Source organism: Monodelphis domestica, chromosome 8, assembly GCF_027887165.1.
Source record: "Monodelphis domestica isolate mMonDom1 chromosome 8, mMonDom1.pri, whole genome shotgun sequence".
Lineage (NCBI taxonomy): Eukaryota > Metazoa > Chordata > Mammalia > Didelphimorphia > Didelphidae > Monodelphis > Monodelphis domestica.
The window spans coordinates 126938599-126951824 of NC_077234.1; the positions used below are offsets into that span (position 1 = coordinate 126938599).

The window sequence follows — 13226 nt, forward strand, 5'->3', positions numbered from 1 at the left end:
TAGGATGGAATTGAATAATTAGATTAGTTTAGGTAGGATTATAATTTTGATTATGTTGGCTCTGCCCATCCATGCACAATTAATATTTCTTCAATTATTTAGATCTGACTTTGTGTAAAAAGGGTTTTCTAATTATGTTCATGTAGTTCCTGGGTTTGTTTTGACAGGTATACTCTCAGGTATTTTATTCTACCTGTGGTTATTTTGAGTGGAGTATCTATTTCTATCTCTTCTTGCAGGGTTTTGTTAGTAACATATAAAAATGCTAATTTAGTGGATTTATTTTATATCCTGCTACTTTGCTAAAATTATTGATAGTTTCAGCTAGCTTTTTAGTTGAATTTCTGGGATTTTCTACATATACCTTCATGTCATCAGCAAACAGAGATAGTTTTATGACCTCTTTGCCCTTCTGATTCCTTCTATTTATTTTTCTTCTCTTATTACTATTGCTAGCATTTCTAATACTAAATTAAATTATACTGGTAATAATGGGCATCCTTATTTCACTCCTAATCATCTTGGGAAGCCTTCTAACTTCTGCTGATGATTTTAAGTAGATGCTTGTATCATTTAAGAAAAAAATCCACTTATATCCTCTTTCCCTAATCTCTATGGAAGCCAATCAGTTGTCCTTTCTTTCCTATATTCCCTAAAGTATATAAAAGAATCTGAGTTCTACAGTTGAGTGAAAATTTACATTATTGGTGACTTTCCCAGAGATAGTGTTCCCAGAGTCCAGAGTGGTAGATCTGTGTGGTGTGTGGTGATCATAAGCACATTGTCTCCTTTGGGCTGATTAAAGATTAGTTCTACTATAACCACTTTGGTAGTTCTGTATTTTTTTAGATTGATACTCTTTATCTTGAAAGTCAACAGTGCTATATAATCAGGTGCAAGGAAGGAAAAAAAAAAGCTCTTCATAGCATAGTTTTGCTAAATTGGATTGAAAGACTTTAAGCTCTATTACTTCTTTCCTTTAAATTGGGTATTCCATAAATAAGTCTGTACCAAAGTTACATAAAGGGTAGTCTTTTCTCTGAGATTCCCAATATTGTTTATAATTCATTAAAACTAAATTAATAGATACAAATTAATAATTCCATGTAAAATGGGAGAAGGACCCATCAATCCAAGGCAAATTCTATCTTATTGGTTTGAATTCACATGATATAATAAACATACCAGTCTTTGCTAGAGGAAAGAACACTATTCAAGAGACACAGAGTTCACTCAATATTTTGAGTCCATATTCAGAGTGAATGTGTCTTATTTGGGACCCAGAATCATTCCATCTCATCACCCAACAATAACACCACAACCTTCTGCCATTCTCTAATTCATCAGATTCTTTTTCTTTACCCTTTTCATCAATCCCTCTAATGAATTACTATTGTACCTCCATCGATCTTGATCCAGCTACTTTTTTTAAGGGTAGAAGGTTATCATCTAAAACTCATACCATTCTTACACACACAAAGAGATATTTCAAAGACAAACTAAAAATATAAACACTTCCCACCACCCGCTTAGATGCCCACTCTCCTCTGTTATACTCCCCAAGTCTATGAGGAGGGCTGTGCACAGTGTCTACATATCTGAATCTTGATGTCAATCTATTGTGCCATAAGAAATGATGAACAGACTGACTTAAAAACCCCTCAAGCTTGGAAAGATCTACATGATCTTCCATACATGCTTCCAGAGATGAGTGCTATCCTAGACTGGATCCCTGAGGTTCGGGATCCTCTAAATAGATGCTGTGATGGCTGCCAAACAAGCTGTATAGACTACAGCTCCAGGACTTCCAGACAGAAGCCTGACCCTTCTCCTGACCTTTCAAAACTCAAGGTCAGATCTTTACCTCAAAGGAAAGATCAAAATGAAGCAAAGGACCAGCCTCGTCTTCTTATGTCACATGTTAACAGACTAATACAAATTTCTTCCACAATAATATAGGTAGTTTCATTTTCTCATTAACAACCAGAGAAATTAAATTCAAATATATCATACCATAAAAATACACAAGTATGTTTCAAATATATGAAATATAATCTACTTTGAATAGTTTGCTACCAGTCGACAAATTCTATAAAAGAATACCAACTCACCACAAATTGTTGGAAGGCACCAAAGAAAGAAAATACACCTCACCTGCTGCCCAATGCTACCCTAGGTTCTACCAGAGCTTAATAAAGTAAGGCAAATATAACAGGGCCATTCCAGACCCTCAGGGCTTGAGCCCTGGTCCAGGAACCCTAGTAGGCCATCCTCCATTGATAATTGATGAGAGAATTGATAACACATGTTGACCTTTCCTTCTAACCTGCTCAGCCTTCTATGTTCCTTTCTCTTATACTCCCACCAGTGTCCAACCCTTACCTTCTCCCTGCAAAATGGGGCAGAGTTTTCTCTACAGCTACACCTGCTTTGCAAGACTAGCTCTAAAGAAAGAGAATTCAGGATTGTGATGGTGCCATTTGTGACCTAACAGCATAAACACATTGCTTTCTACCCTAACACCAGACCTAGGCTTAGTATTCACTTCCCTTGTTTGCTACAGTACATCAGACCCCAGAAATACTTTAGTTTGTCTCATTTCTGTCATGTAAATCCCCTAAACTTGGAAATACTCTTCAACCAATCAAGGAACCTTTTCCCTTGAAGAATTTAGTTGTTCCACAGTTACATATTTTCTAATAATTTTTTTTCTTTTTTTTACTGCACAATTATAAATGTTTCTAAGACATCCACAAAATAATGGGTGTTTGAATTACAAAACATAATCATTAGAGGTACTGGAACAAAACAAATACTAGGACAAACAGAAACATGTCTAAAGTTTTCAAAGTCCATAAAAAATTAATTCTGAAAAGTAGCTTATCTATTTCCATTTTTTAAGACTTTCATTTCCTGATCATTGTCACTTCCTCAGACCTTGCTTGCATCTGAAAGGGTTGTTTTCAATGATAATCATCTTTAAGAAGTTAGTGTAAATTAGCCATCCCACAGAGAATGGTGCTGGGCATTCAGACATTTTCCTGAGTTCAAATCTGGCCTCAGATACTGTGACCCTGGGCATGTCACTTAACTCCATTTGCCTTAGTTTCTTCATCTGTAAAGTAAGCTGGAGAAGGAAATGGCAAACCACTTCAGTATCTTCAAGAAAACCCCAAATAGAGTCACAAAGAGCCAGAGATGACTGAACAAAAACAACAAAGCTATATACATGTATTGGGATTTTAAAAAATAATTTCCTTTACAATTTCTTGCTTGAATCATAGTAACTCGTTCCACTGTGTTTCTGCCTTTTGTTAAACAATCCATCTACTTTGATTTTGCAGGGAAGATAGTCTTAAAAGAAAAATTCACATAGCTTTCACTAGAAGCCCCGTGACTTCACAGACTTGTGATTTCATTGGTATAGGGAACTTTTCCAGAAGAAATTCTCTCTCAATACAGGTCAGCAAGTGGTTGCAACTTATCCTACAGGGGCCCTAAGAGGCTAATGCAAGTCATTTGACGAGATCACAGAGCAAGTTCATGTCAGGTGGAACTTATATTCAGGCGTTCATTGATTCCCTTTCATCAGATATTTGTCTAATATAAATTTCACTCACAATAATACAGCTAATTTCATCTTCTCATTAACAATCAGAGAACAATTAGACACTTATATGATTGACTAAAATTAAATTCCTATCCCCCAAACCGTCAGTTCATAGCATATGTTACTCCCTGAATGTCAGCCTTGTTAGTGCTATAATTAAGCAAGTTTTTAATGCTATGTTCTGAACATGTGCAGTCAAAATGTCACTCCCATTAAAGATGTGATCCTAAAGACAAGTATGGACATTCCCCATACACTCTAAGGATCATCCTTTCAAATATGATTTGCCTTCTGCAAACTTTACTCTGCAAACTCAATCTCTCTGCTTTTTTTTACCTCCAGTCTTCTTAATCTATATCTGGTTAAAAGCCTCTTGATTTATTCATTATTATTGATATACTTGGTAGGATTTCCCCAGGAGATCTAAGCAAACTAGCTCTCAGGATCCCACCACGGGAAATTAAAAATTAAAAAAAAAAAGGAAGCTTATAGACAAGCAGGACACCATTTCCCTGATCCCTTCATAATCAAACCATTTTTAAATCCTTGTCCCAGCTTCCTCTCTCACTTAGGTGGCCTAAAGCTACTAAGACCTCTCTAGTTCCCAGTTCTCCTATTCTTGTTCTAGTTCCTAACTATCTTAATCACCTGACTTTGGATACACTACCATTTTCAATATTTTTCCCAAATTGTGATACCCCCAATTAAATATAATATTTCAGATGTGCTCTGAGCAGGGCAGAAATACAGCAAGATTTTCTAACACCTCACTTCTATAGCCTAGGCCAGTGATGCTGAACTTATGGCACATGTGCCACAAAGGGCACACAGAGCCTTCTCTGTGGGCACACCTGCAGTCACCCACCAGAGTTCCTTACTAGAAAGCTAGAGGGACTGAGATAGAGCTGCTCCCCTCCCCCTCTCCATGTGCCTGAGGTCATTCCTCACTTCCCTGGTCTCCACTGCCCAGCAGCCAATGGGAGAGCTTCCTCCCTCCCCTATGCTGGGGAGTGAAATGGGAGGGCTGGGTTGGCACTCAGTCTGGGAGTGGAAGGGGGCAGGTCCCAGCACTCCATCTCTAAAAGGTTCACCATCTGTCCTAGGCTGTTATTAATTTATGGGAAAGGTAACAAGGCTTTAAAGTGTCTGGTGCAAGTAGGTGGTACATTGGATAGAGTGCCAGGCCTCAGGTTCAAATCTGGCCTCAGACAATTCCTAGCTGTGGGACCCACAGCAAGTCACTTGACCCTCAGTTTCTCATCTGTAAAACGATCTAGAGACGGAAATGGCAAACTACTCCATTATCTTTGCCAATAAAACCCCAAATGGGGTCTCTAAATGTCCAACATGACAGACTAAAAAATGACTCAAGAGGAAGAATTTGAAGCTGGTCTTCCCAACTCCAGGTCCCATGCACTCTCCACTTTGCTAGGCTGCCTTTGTAGAGAAGCCTAGAATTCTGTGTTAATGAGATTGTGGACATTCGTGAATAGCTAAAGTAAGAAATTGTATTTTAAGCCTACAGGCAACAAGGAGTCACTGAAAGTTTTGAGCTAGAGAAAGAACCTGACCTGAGCTGAGTTTAATTAAGTCATAATTAGTGTGGAATATAGATTGGAGCAGGGTGAGACGAAGCAATGAGAAAAGTGAGCTTGCGGGGCTTTAAAACCTTTAGTGGACTTAACTGAGAAGTAGAACCTTGGCAGGGGCCATGGACCTGTCCCCATCTACCATGATTACACCACTTTGAAGATAGATCCCTTTTATGGGGCACTTTTTTCCTGATGGATTTCTAGACAAATAATTGGTTTGGTCACACAGTCAATCAAATTCAGTCACTAAAGTAGTCAAAAATAGCCAACTGATTTTTTTTTCCAGCTGGTAGTTTTCATCCCAGAGGCATAGCCTACTAGGCAGAGTAGACAGGGCTACACTTGAGAGTCCAAGACTTGAGTGGAACTGCAGCCTCCTAAATTAGCTATGTAGCCCTAGGCAATCACTTGACCATTTCCTCAATAGTAAAAAGCAGGTAATAACGTCTATTTAGAGGGGTTTTGTGAGAATCAAATGAGATAATATATGTAAAGTGCTTTGCAAACTTTAAAGTACTATGCAAATTCTAGCAATTGTGTGATGGGGATTTGTTTATTTTGTTTGGAATGGGAGGAAGGAGGGTTGGAAATTTGGGGGGAGAAAAGATAAAGAATGCTACAATATCGAAATGCCTTTTCTTTGACTCAGTTAAATTTAAGTGTCTGGTAGATCTTTGAACTAGTATTATTTAATCTTTGGCTTTCCTGCAATGATTTTCATGTCTTGGTAAAATCTTGACTAAAGGTTATTTGTTAACTTGTTCCCTACAATTCCTTATCCTTGATAGCCGAAGAAATCTCACTTCTGATAGGGGCTTGATCCCTACAAGTTTAAAATTTGCTCAGTTTTTAAAGCAAAAACCCAATGAAGCCCTTTATCTCCTCATGTCCTCATTTTGCAACAACCTCTTAATTTTTCTCAGTGCCTCCAGTCCCTGCTCTAATCTGTACTACATACAAACTAGCTGATTAAATTTCTTAATGTACAACTCTGGTCCTATTCCTTCCCTGCTCCAAAACTCACTAAGTGACTCTTGCCTACAGGATTAAAATCTAGCTATTTAAGGCCATCCACCAATCTATCATCAACCTGGGATTCCAGCTTTATTCTCTATAAGGGGCAGTCTAACAAAGTGGAGAAAGTGCAGGGCTTGGAGTTGAAAAGACCAGCTTCAAATCCTGCCCAGACCTTTAAAATCTGTGCCACCCTGCCTCAGTTTTCCTATGTGTAAAACAGAAATAAAGATTCCTTTCTAGGATCAAATGAGTTAATATATGTAAAATACCTTCTGGTCCTTCAAGTGCTATTACAAATGTTAGCTATTATTATCACTCCCATCCAGCTTTCTGCTCCAACTGGGTTGACCCCACTGGCTATCCCCTAGGAGCATCCTGGGAAGTTTTACTATTATGCCTTTGTCAGATCCATTCTCTTCTGGTAGGTTATCCTTCTCTCTCCTACTCACCTTTTTTTAAGCTTGTTAAAACTTTAAAGTTCTGTTCAAGAGCTGCTTTGTCCACAAGCACTGACTATGCTCCCTCAAGAGGAACCTGAGCTACTTTGAAACAGAACTAGAAAAAGGGCATCCTTTTGACATTTATCATACAATGCTTGATTTCTCAGTTGGTTTTAATGTTTATATCTTTTCTTTCCAACCAGGTTATAAACTCCCTGAAGACAGGAATCATATCTTGAATATAATTCTTTGCAACCAGCACAGATAATAGTTGAGAGACTGGCATACTACACACAACTACCCATTGATGAATGGATTCTCACTACTCTAGGAGTCTCTCCTATACTTTACTTTTCAGTGACTTTTCCCAGTCACCCAAATTTGCAGTCTCACAATTATCCTTGCCTTTTCATTCCCACTCACCCCATATGTTCAATCCAGTTTCTAAATCTGGTCATACCCCCCTATCTCCACTAACACTGCCCTGCTTCATGACCTCCCCACTTCTACAACATCTTCCATATCATCTCCACAGAGGTTTTCCTAAAGCATTGACCTAGTCATGCTCTTCTCCTACTCATTAAATTCTAATGCTTGCCTATTTCCTCTAGGATCAATATAAACTCCTCTGTTTAACGTGTAAATCTCTTCACAGCCTCGCTTCTTCCTTCCTTCCTTCCAGCCTTTGTAAAATGTCTCCCCTACTCATATTCCTGAATCCAACATCTCCTATTCTACACAGTGGCCACGCCATCTTTCCTCTCCATTGTCACCCAAACCTAGAATGAATGGCGTCCATACCTTTACCTCTAGGAACTCCTGATTTCCTTCATGACTCAATTCAGTTACTGCCTGTAATTCCCTGCAAATACTCCTGTATTTGTCTGCACAACTACTTTGCATTTAATTCTCTTTGTAGATATTGTCCATCCATTCTCATTAATCATATTGCCTCTTCTTTTAGGCTATAAGCTCCTAGTTCACTTTGTTTTTATATCTCAAATTGGAAGTGACTGATACATAGTAAATACTTAATAAATGCTGATTGATTGGGCAACCATATTCTTCAGTTACAAAATAGCCAGTGAGAAGATCAAATGTTACATTTTGAAGAAGAGAAAATTGGAGGTCTACAGTTGGTCCCCAAAGCCATGGCACTAAGTGACTACTTGGCTGAGAGAATGGCCTCTAAAAGAGGGATTGGGTGTGACTCAAAATCCAGGAATGGCATCCCTAACAAAAGATTCCTGATAATGTATTTCCAAGTATCTGGCAACTCTTAATTAAAAGGAGAGTTGTCCCTTTATTTGCATACAATTGAGGCCACAAGTCTGTCGCGAGGCTTTTTGGGTTTTGTTTAGGACTTCACTTTCTGTGAAATTGAGCTATTTTAACTGATTTTCATCTTTTACTCTATCTGTTCTCTGTCATAACTAGAAACATTTAGGCAACAACAATGTAAGTTAGAAATACCAGTGACATAAAACTTCCTGCTATGGCTAAATTTGCAGTTGAGTATACATTATTCAAAAGAAACATAACAGTTTTGGGGCAGCTAGGTGGTTCAGTGGCTAGAGCACCAGACCTATAGTCCAGGGCACTCAAATCTAGCCTTACAGTCTTGAGACATCCAGAAACTGGAGAGGGTAACTGGAATGGCAAAAGGCTTGGTGGAGCCCTCTATCTGGAGTGGAAAAGGAGGGACGTTTAGCCTGGAGAAGAAAAGATTTAGGGGAATCAATTACTGTAGTCCTCAAGCATTTGAATAGCTGTCTTGTAAAAAAGAGATTAGGATTGATCTGCCAAACAGGAAGCAATAAATTAAAAGTTTTGTTTGGTTTGCTTTTTAAAGGGATGGTAGACTCCCCAGTCCTTGTTGCTATTTAGTTGTTTCAATCTGGGCCAATTTGTTGTGACCCCATTTGGGGTTTTCTTGGCAAAAACCCTGGAGTTGTTTGCCATTTCCCTCTCCAGCTCATTTAAATGATGAGGAAACTGAGGCAAGCAAAGTTAAGTGACTTATAGGATCGCATAGCTATTAAGTGTCTGAGGCTGGATTTGACCTCAGGTCTTCCTGACTCCAAGACCAGCCCTCTATCCACTCTACTACCTACCAGTGCCTTTCTCAGTCACTAGCACTACCCCAAAGTAGAATCAGTTGCTTCCACAGTGACTAGGTTCAAGCAAAGGCTGTGTGACCACTTTGGGTATGTTCCGAGGCTTTGGGGGGTACAATTCAGACTAGATGGCTATCCAGGTTACTTCCAACTCTGAATTCTTGTGTGATTCTGAGTGATTGCTAATAGAGAGGGCTAGTCAGCCCCAATCTGTGGTCATCATTTTTTTTTGCCTAATAAGTCATAAGAAAGAATGACACAATGGCCAGGTTTTGTGCATTCTTGAAGCAAGCCTTAACTCTAGCTGGGCTGCCCGGTATAGTGAAGTTTCTATGGTAACGAGCCATACAAACCAAGGAGCCCAGCTATAGGAGCAAACCTTTCATTGACTTCACTTTTAATATGCAAAGCAGCTCGAACCCTTTGGAGATAGGCATCATCTAAGCCATTTGGTCTAGTTTTCCTTGGGCACTGATTAAAAGAGGTTATTCATAGATGCTCCAGGATAAACACATTCGGATCTCAACTGACTTCTTTGTCTTTCTGCCTTTGCTCATTGAAAACTGTGGTGAAAATGTCTTCCCAAACCCCCACCGAACTTTCCGACCAGCAGGGAGGAATGCGGAGAGCTGAGAGTTCGTGTTGGGGGGAAGCGCTCCCAGATAGGGATTTGATTGTGCCCGAATCTTGGGGAGTTTGGAGTGTCTGTTTGGGGAAGTAAAGTGGGTATGGGCTGAGACTGAGCCCTGTGGGAAAATAGACGGAGCAAGTAAACAGTCAAGTAGCCCAGAGCTATGCCTGTTTACCTAGACAATGTGTGTTAGTTCTGTTTGAAGATACTTCAAAAATAACAATTGTAAAAGAGAATACTGCTTTGTTGGAGGGACCTGCATAGACTTTGTTTGGCCATGAATAATTGAGCTTTGTAATGGTAATGCTCCTTTTAAAGAATATCAGCTCAGCAAATGCAACTTAATTACAGGTAAGCACTATGGAGGGAGCTGGGGACCGCATTTTATGGAGGGTCTTTGCAGTCTTCCCTTCAAGTCTAATTATACCTGAAAGATCATCTTAGGCTAACAGCTGTAATTAGGAAACTTTTCATTAATGTTCGCCTAGGTCAAAATGGTGAGCTTAGTAAAAACTCGGATCAATTTTGACATTTTAAATCAGATTTTCTGAAAATAAAGATAATCACCATTTAAAGTGAATCCCTAACCTCTGTCAGAATTTTATCCTGGTAACTAGGAAAATCTTAGTTCTCCAAGGGTTGTCTAAACCTTAGATATTAAATTAAAACAGGCCAAAAAAGAACTTACATGGTTTCTACTACATAAGTCCCAACTTGGCTTATTAAGTATGGCTGCAAAATTCTGATGACAAGATAACAAATTGAGTCTGTAAGTAATCACTGGAAAAATAAATCCACTAAAAGATCCTCCTGTTGGAAATTTTCTAACTTTCTAAGGAGAAAAATAATATGACTGTAGATTGCCTCCTCCGTATCATTGAAATCTGGCAAAAAAAAATTATTAAAATGAAGGAAGGGATTCAGGTTTGCTTAGAGGCAGTTAGGTGGTATGGATTTGGAGGCAAGATTTGATTTCAAATATGATCTCAGTGGGTTACTAGCTGAGTGACCCTGAGGAAGTCATTAACTTTACCTTGTTTTAGTTTCTATCGTTCCTTCCTCCCTCCCTCCCTCCTTCCTTTCTTTCTCCCTCCCTCCTTTCCTTCTTTCCCTTCTATTTTTTATAAACCCTTTCCTTCCATCTTAGAATCAATACTTTGTATTGGTTCCTAGACAAAAGGATAATAAAGGGTAGGCCTTGGGGGTTAAGAGACTTTGCCAAAGTCACACAGCTAGGAAGTGTCTGAGGTCAGAATTTAACTGAGGCTGGCTCTCAATCCACTGAGCCATTTAGCTGCCCCCACCTCAGTTTCTTTATCTTTAAAACAGGAACAATGAGAGCACTCACCTCCCTGAGGGGTGAGCATTATTTTTGAAGTGCTTTGTGAATTTGGGATGTTGAAAATGGTGGGGCGGGATGTACTGTTGAAGAGCTTTTTAAAAATCAGATACTCTTTGAAAGAAGGTATGAGGCAAAAGTAGATGAAGCCCAAGTCTGCTTCAGCTTTGTAATTCCTCTGAATGAATTGATGGGAGGGAGGATGAGTTTGGAGCAGTGCACATGCCCACAGACTCACCTCAGAGGTGAGTTTCCCCTCTCTTGGTTACCAGGGATGGCTATCTGAAGGAAGGGAAGGAGAAGGGAAATAGCTGGCACAGAAGATGATGCCAAACCAAAAGATGGGTAAAGATCAAAAATGAGAGCAAGTATGACTATTGACTTCAATTGGAATTTTCGGGGAAAAGAGATGCCTGTCACCCTGCGGAGTCCGATCGCTTGGTTGGTTACTGCTCTGCCAACCTGGGCAGCAACTTGTGAGTGTGTCTGTGTCTGCTAGAGCACCCAAAGGACAATGAGAAACTGTCAGGAAGAATATTCATCATGACTATTTTGGCGTTTAACCACATAACTGAAAAGCAGTGAATAAAGCCAAGCACACCTGTAGAAAGGGGAAAAAATGATATCTACAGGGTTTCCGACCCAACTGAATTAGCACATTCCAAATCCATGAGTGGTTTCTTTCATTATGGCAGTAATTAGCTTTGCAGCATTGCTTTCATTCCAGCCAGCCGGGATGGAGAACAATAAGGGTGTTTACCAGAAGCAGGAGAGAGCTTACCTTTCTTTGTCACCTAGGCAAATTCTCTCCAGGCTAATCTAAATACACTGCCGGGTGCCATCCCCCACAATGGAGCGGGCCTGGAGTGTCCCCCACCACAGTCTCAGTCACCTGATTAAGTCACTTGTCATAGAAAACCACTTTATTTCTATTTTTATATATAGAGAGAGAGTTTATGTATAATAAACACATATATATGTGGGCACATATATATGAAAGTATCCTATTTCGGAGGCAAGCTTGATTTTTACTTTAATAACAAATTTCCACATGCATAAGCTTTCTAAAGTATATGACCCATGCTGTCTCCCTCCTTCCCTGCCCCTCACGGAGCTGACAAACAATTCAATGTGGGTCCTAGAGGTGGTAGCACACAGAACCGATGTCCAGAGTATTCATTTTTGTAAGTGAATAATCTGGTAGAACCCAAACTCTAAAACGATAACCAAATAAGCAAGTGATAAATCACATGTTTCCATCTGCATTTCTACTCCAACAGGTCTTTCTCTGGAGGTGGACAGCATTCTCTGTCAGAAGTCCTCAAAATTGTCCTGGAACATTGTATAAAAATATGGAACGCTTCATGAATTTGCATGTCATCCTTGCACAGGGGCCATGCTGATCTTTTCTGTATTGTTCCAGTTTTAATGTACATACTGTCAAAGTGAGCACTAGATATCCCATTTTTTATTTTTTTTATTTTTTAATTTTTAAAACCCTCATATTGTGTATTGATTCTGAGGCAGAAGAGTGGTAAGGGCTAGGCAATGAGGGTTAAGTGACTTACCCAGGGTCACACAACTGGGAAGATATCCCTTTTTAAATTTTTAAAACCCTTATCTTCCATCTTAGAATCAATACTATGTATTGGTTCCAAGGCAGAAGAGTGGTAAGGGCTAGGCAATGATGGTTAAGTGACTTACCCAGGGTCACACAGCTGGGAAGATATCCCTTTTTAAAATTTTAAAACCCTTATCTTCCATCTTAGAATCAATACTATGTATTGGTTCCAAGGCAGAAGAGTGGTAAGGGCTAGACAATGAGGGTTAAGTGACTTACCCAGGGTCACACAGCTGGGAAGATATCCCTTTTAAAATTTTCAAAACCCTTATCTTCCATCTTAGAATTAATACTATATATTGGTTCCAAGGCAGAAGAGTGGTAAGGGCTAGGCAATGAGGGTTAAGTGACTTACCCAGGGTCACACAGCTGGGAAGATATCCCTTTTTAAATTTTTAAAACTCTTATCTTCCATCTTAGAATCAATACTATATATTGGTTCCAAGGCAGAAGAGTGGTAAGGGCTAGGCAATGAGGGTTAAGTGACTTACCCAGGGTCACACAGCTGGGAAGATATCCCTTTTTAAATTTTTAAAACTCTTATCTTCCATCTTAGAATCAATACTATATATTGGTTCCAAGGCAGAAGAGTGGTAAGGACAAGGCATTAGAGTTTAAATTGACATGGGCCCAGGGTCACACAGCTGGGAAGTATCTGAGGTCAGATTTGAACCTAGGACCTCCCATCTCTACTCCTGGCTCTCAATTCACTGAGCCACCCAGCTGCCCCCAAGATATCCCCCCCTTTTTTTTAATAGCCATTGCAAGCCTAAGGTGGCAAATCTTTGTGGAAATTGACTTCAAAAGAGAAAAACCAATATTTTAAAGAAAGTTAAATGAATTCACATACATATCTATA

General features: G+C 39.4%; 1 long non-coding RNA gene and 1 other non-coding gene across 6 annotated transcripts in view; both read right to left on the reverse strand.

Moving 5' to 3' along the window:
• The window catches only part of LOC103102053 (uncharacterized), a 111893-nt gene extending 109462 nt beyond the window's left edge, over nt 1-2431 (reverse strand). For all 5 annotated transcript variants that reach the window (XR_008914091.1, XR_008914092.1, XR_008914093.1 and 2 more), the window contains exon 1: nt 2383-2431. This is a non-coding gene — a long non-coding RNA (uncharacterized LOC103102053). The remainder of the gene's footprint in view (nt 1-2382) is intronic.
• Nucleotides 2432-12092: 9661 nt separating this feature from the next.
• Nucleotides 12093-12199, reverse strand: LOC130456034 (U6 spliceosomal RNA). Its single transcript, XR_008914311.1, has one exon. It is a non-coding gene; the product is annotated as a U6 spliceosomal RNA (small nuclear RNA).
• Between the last annotated feature and the right edge of the window lie 1027 nt (nt 12200-13226).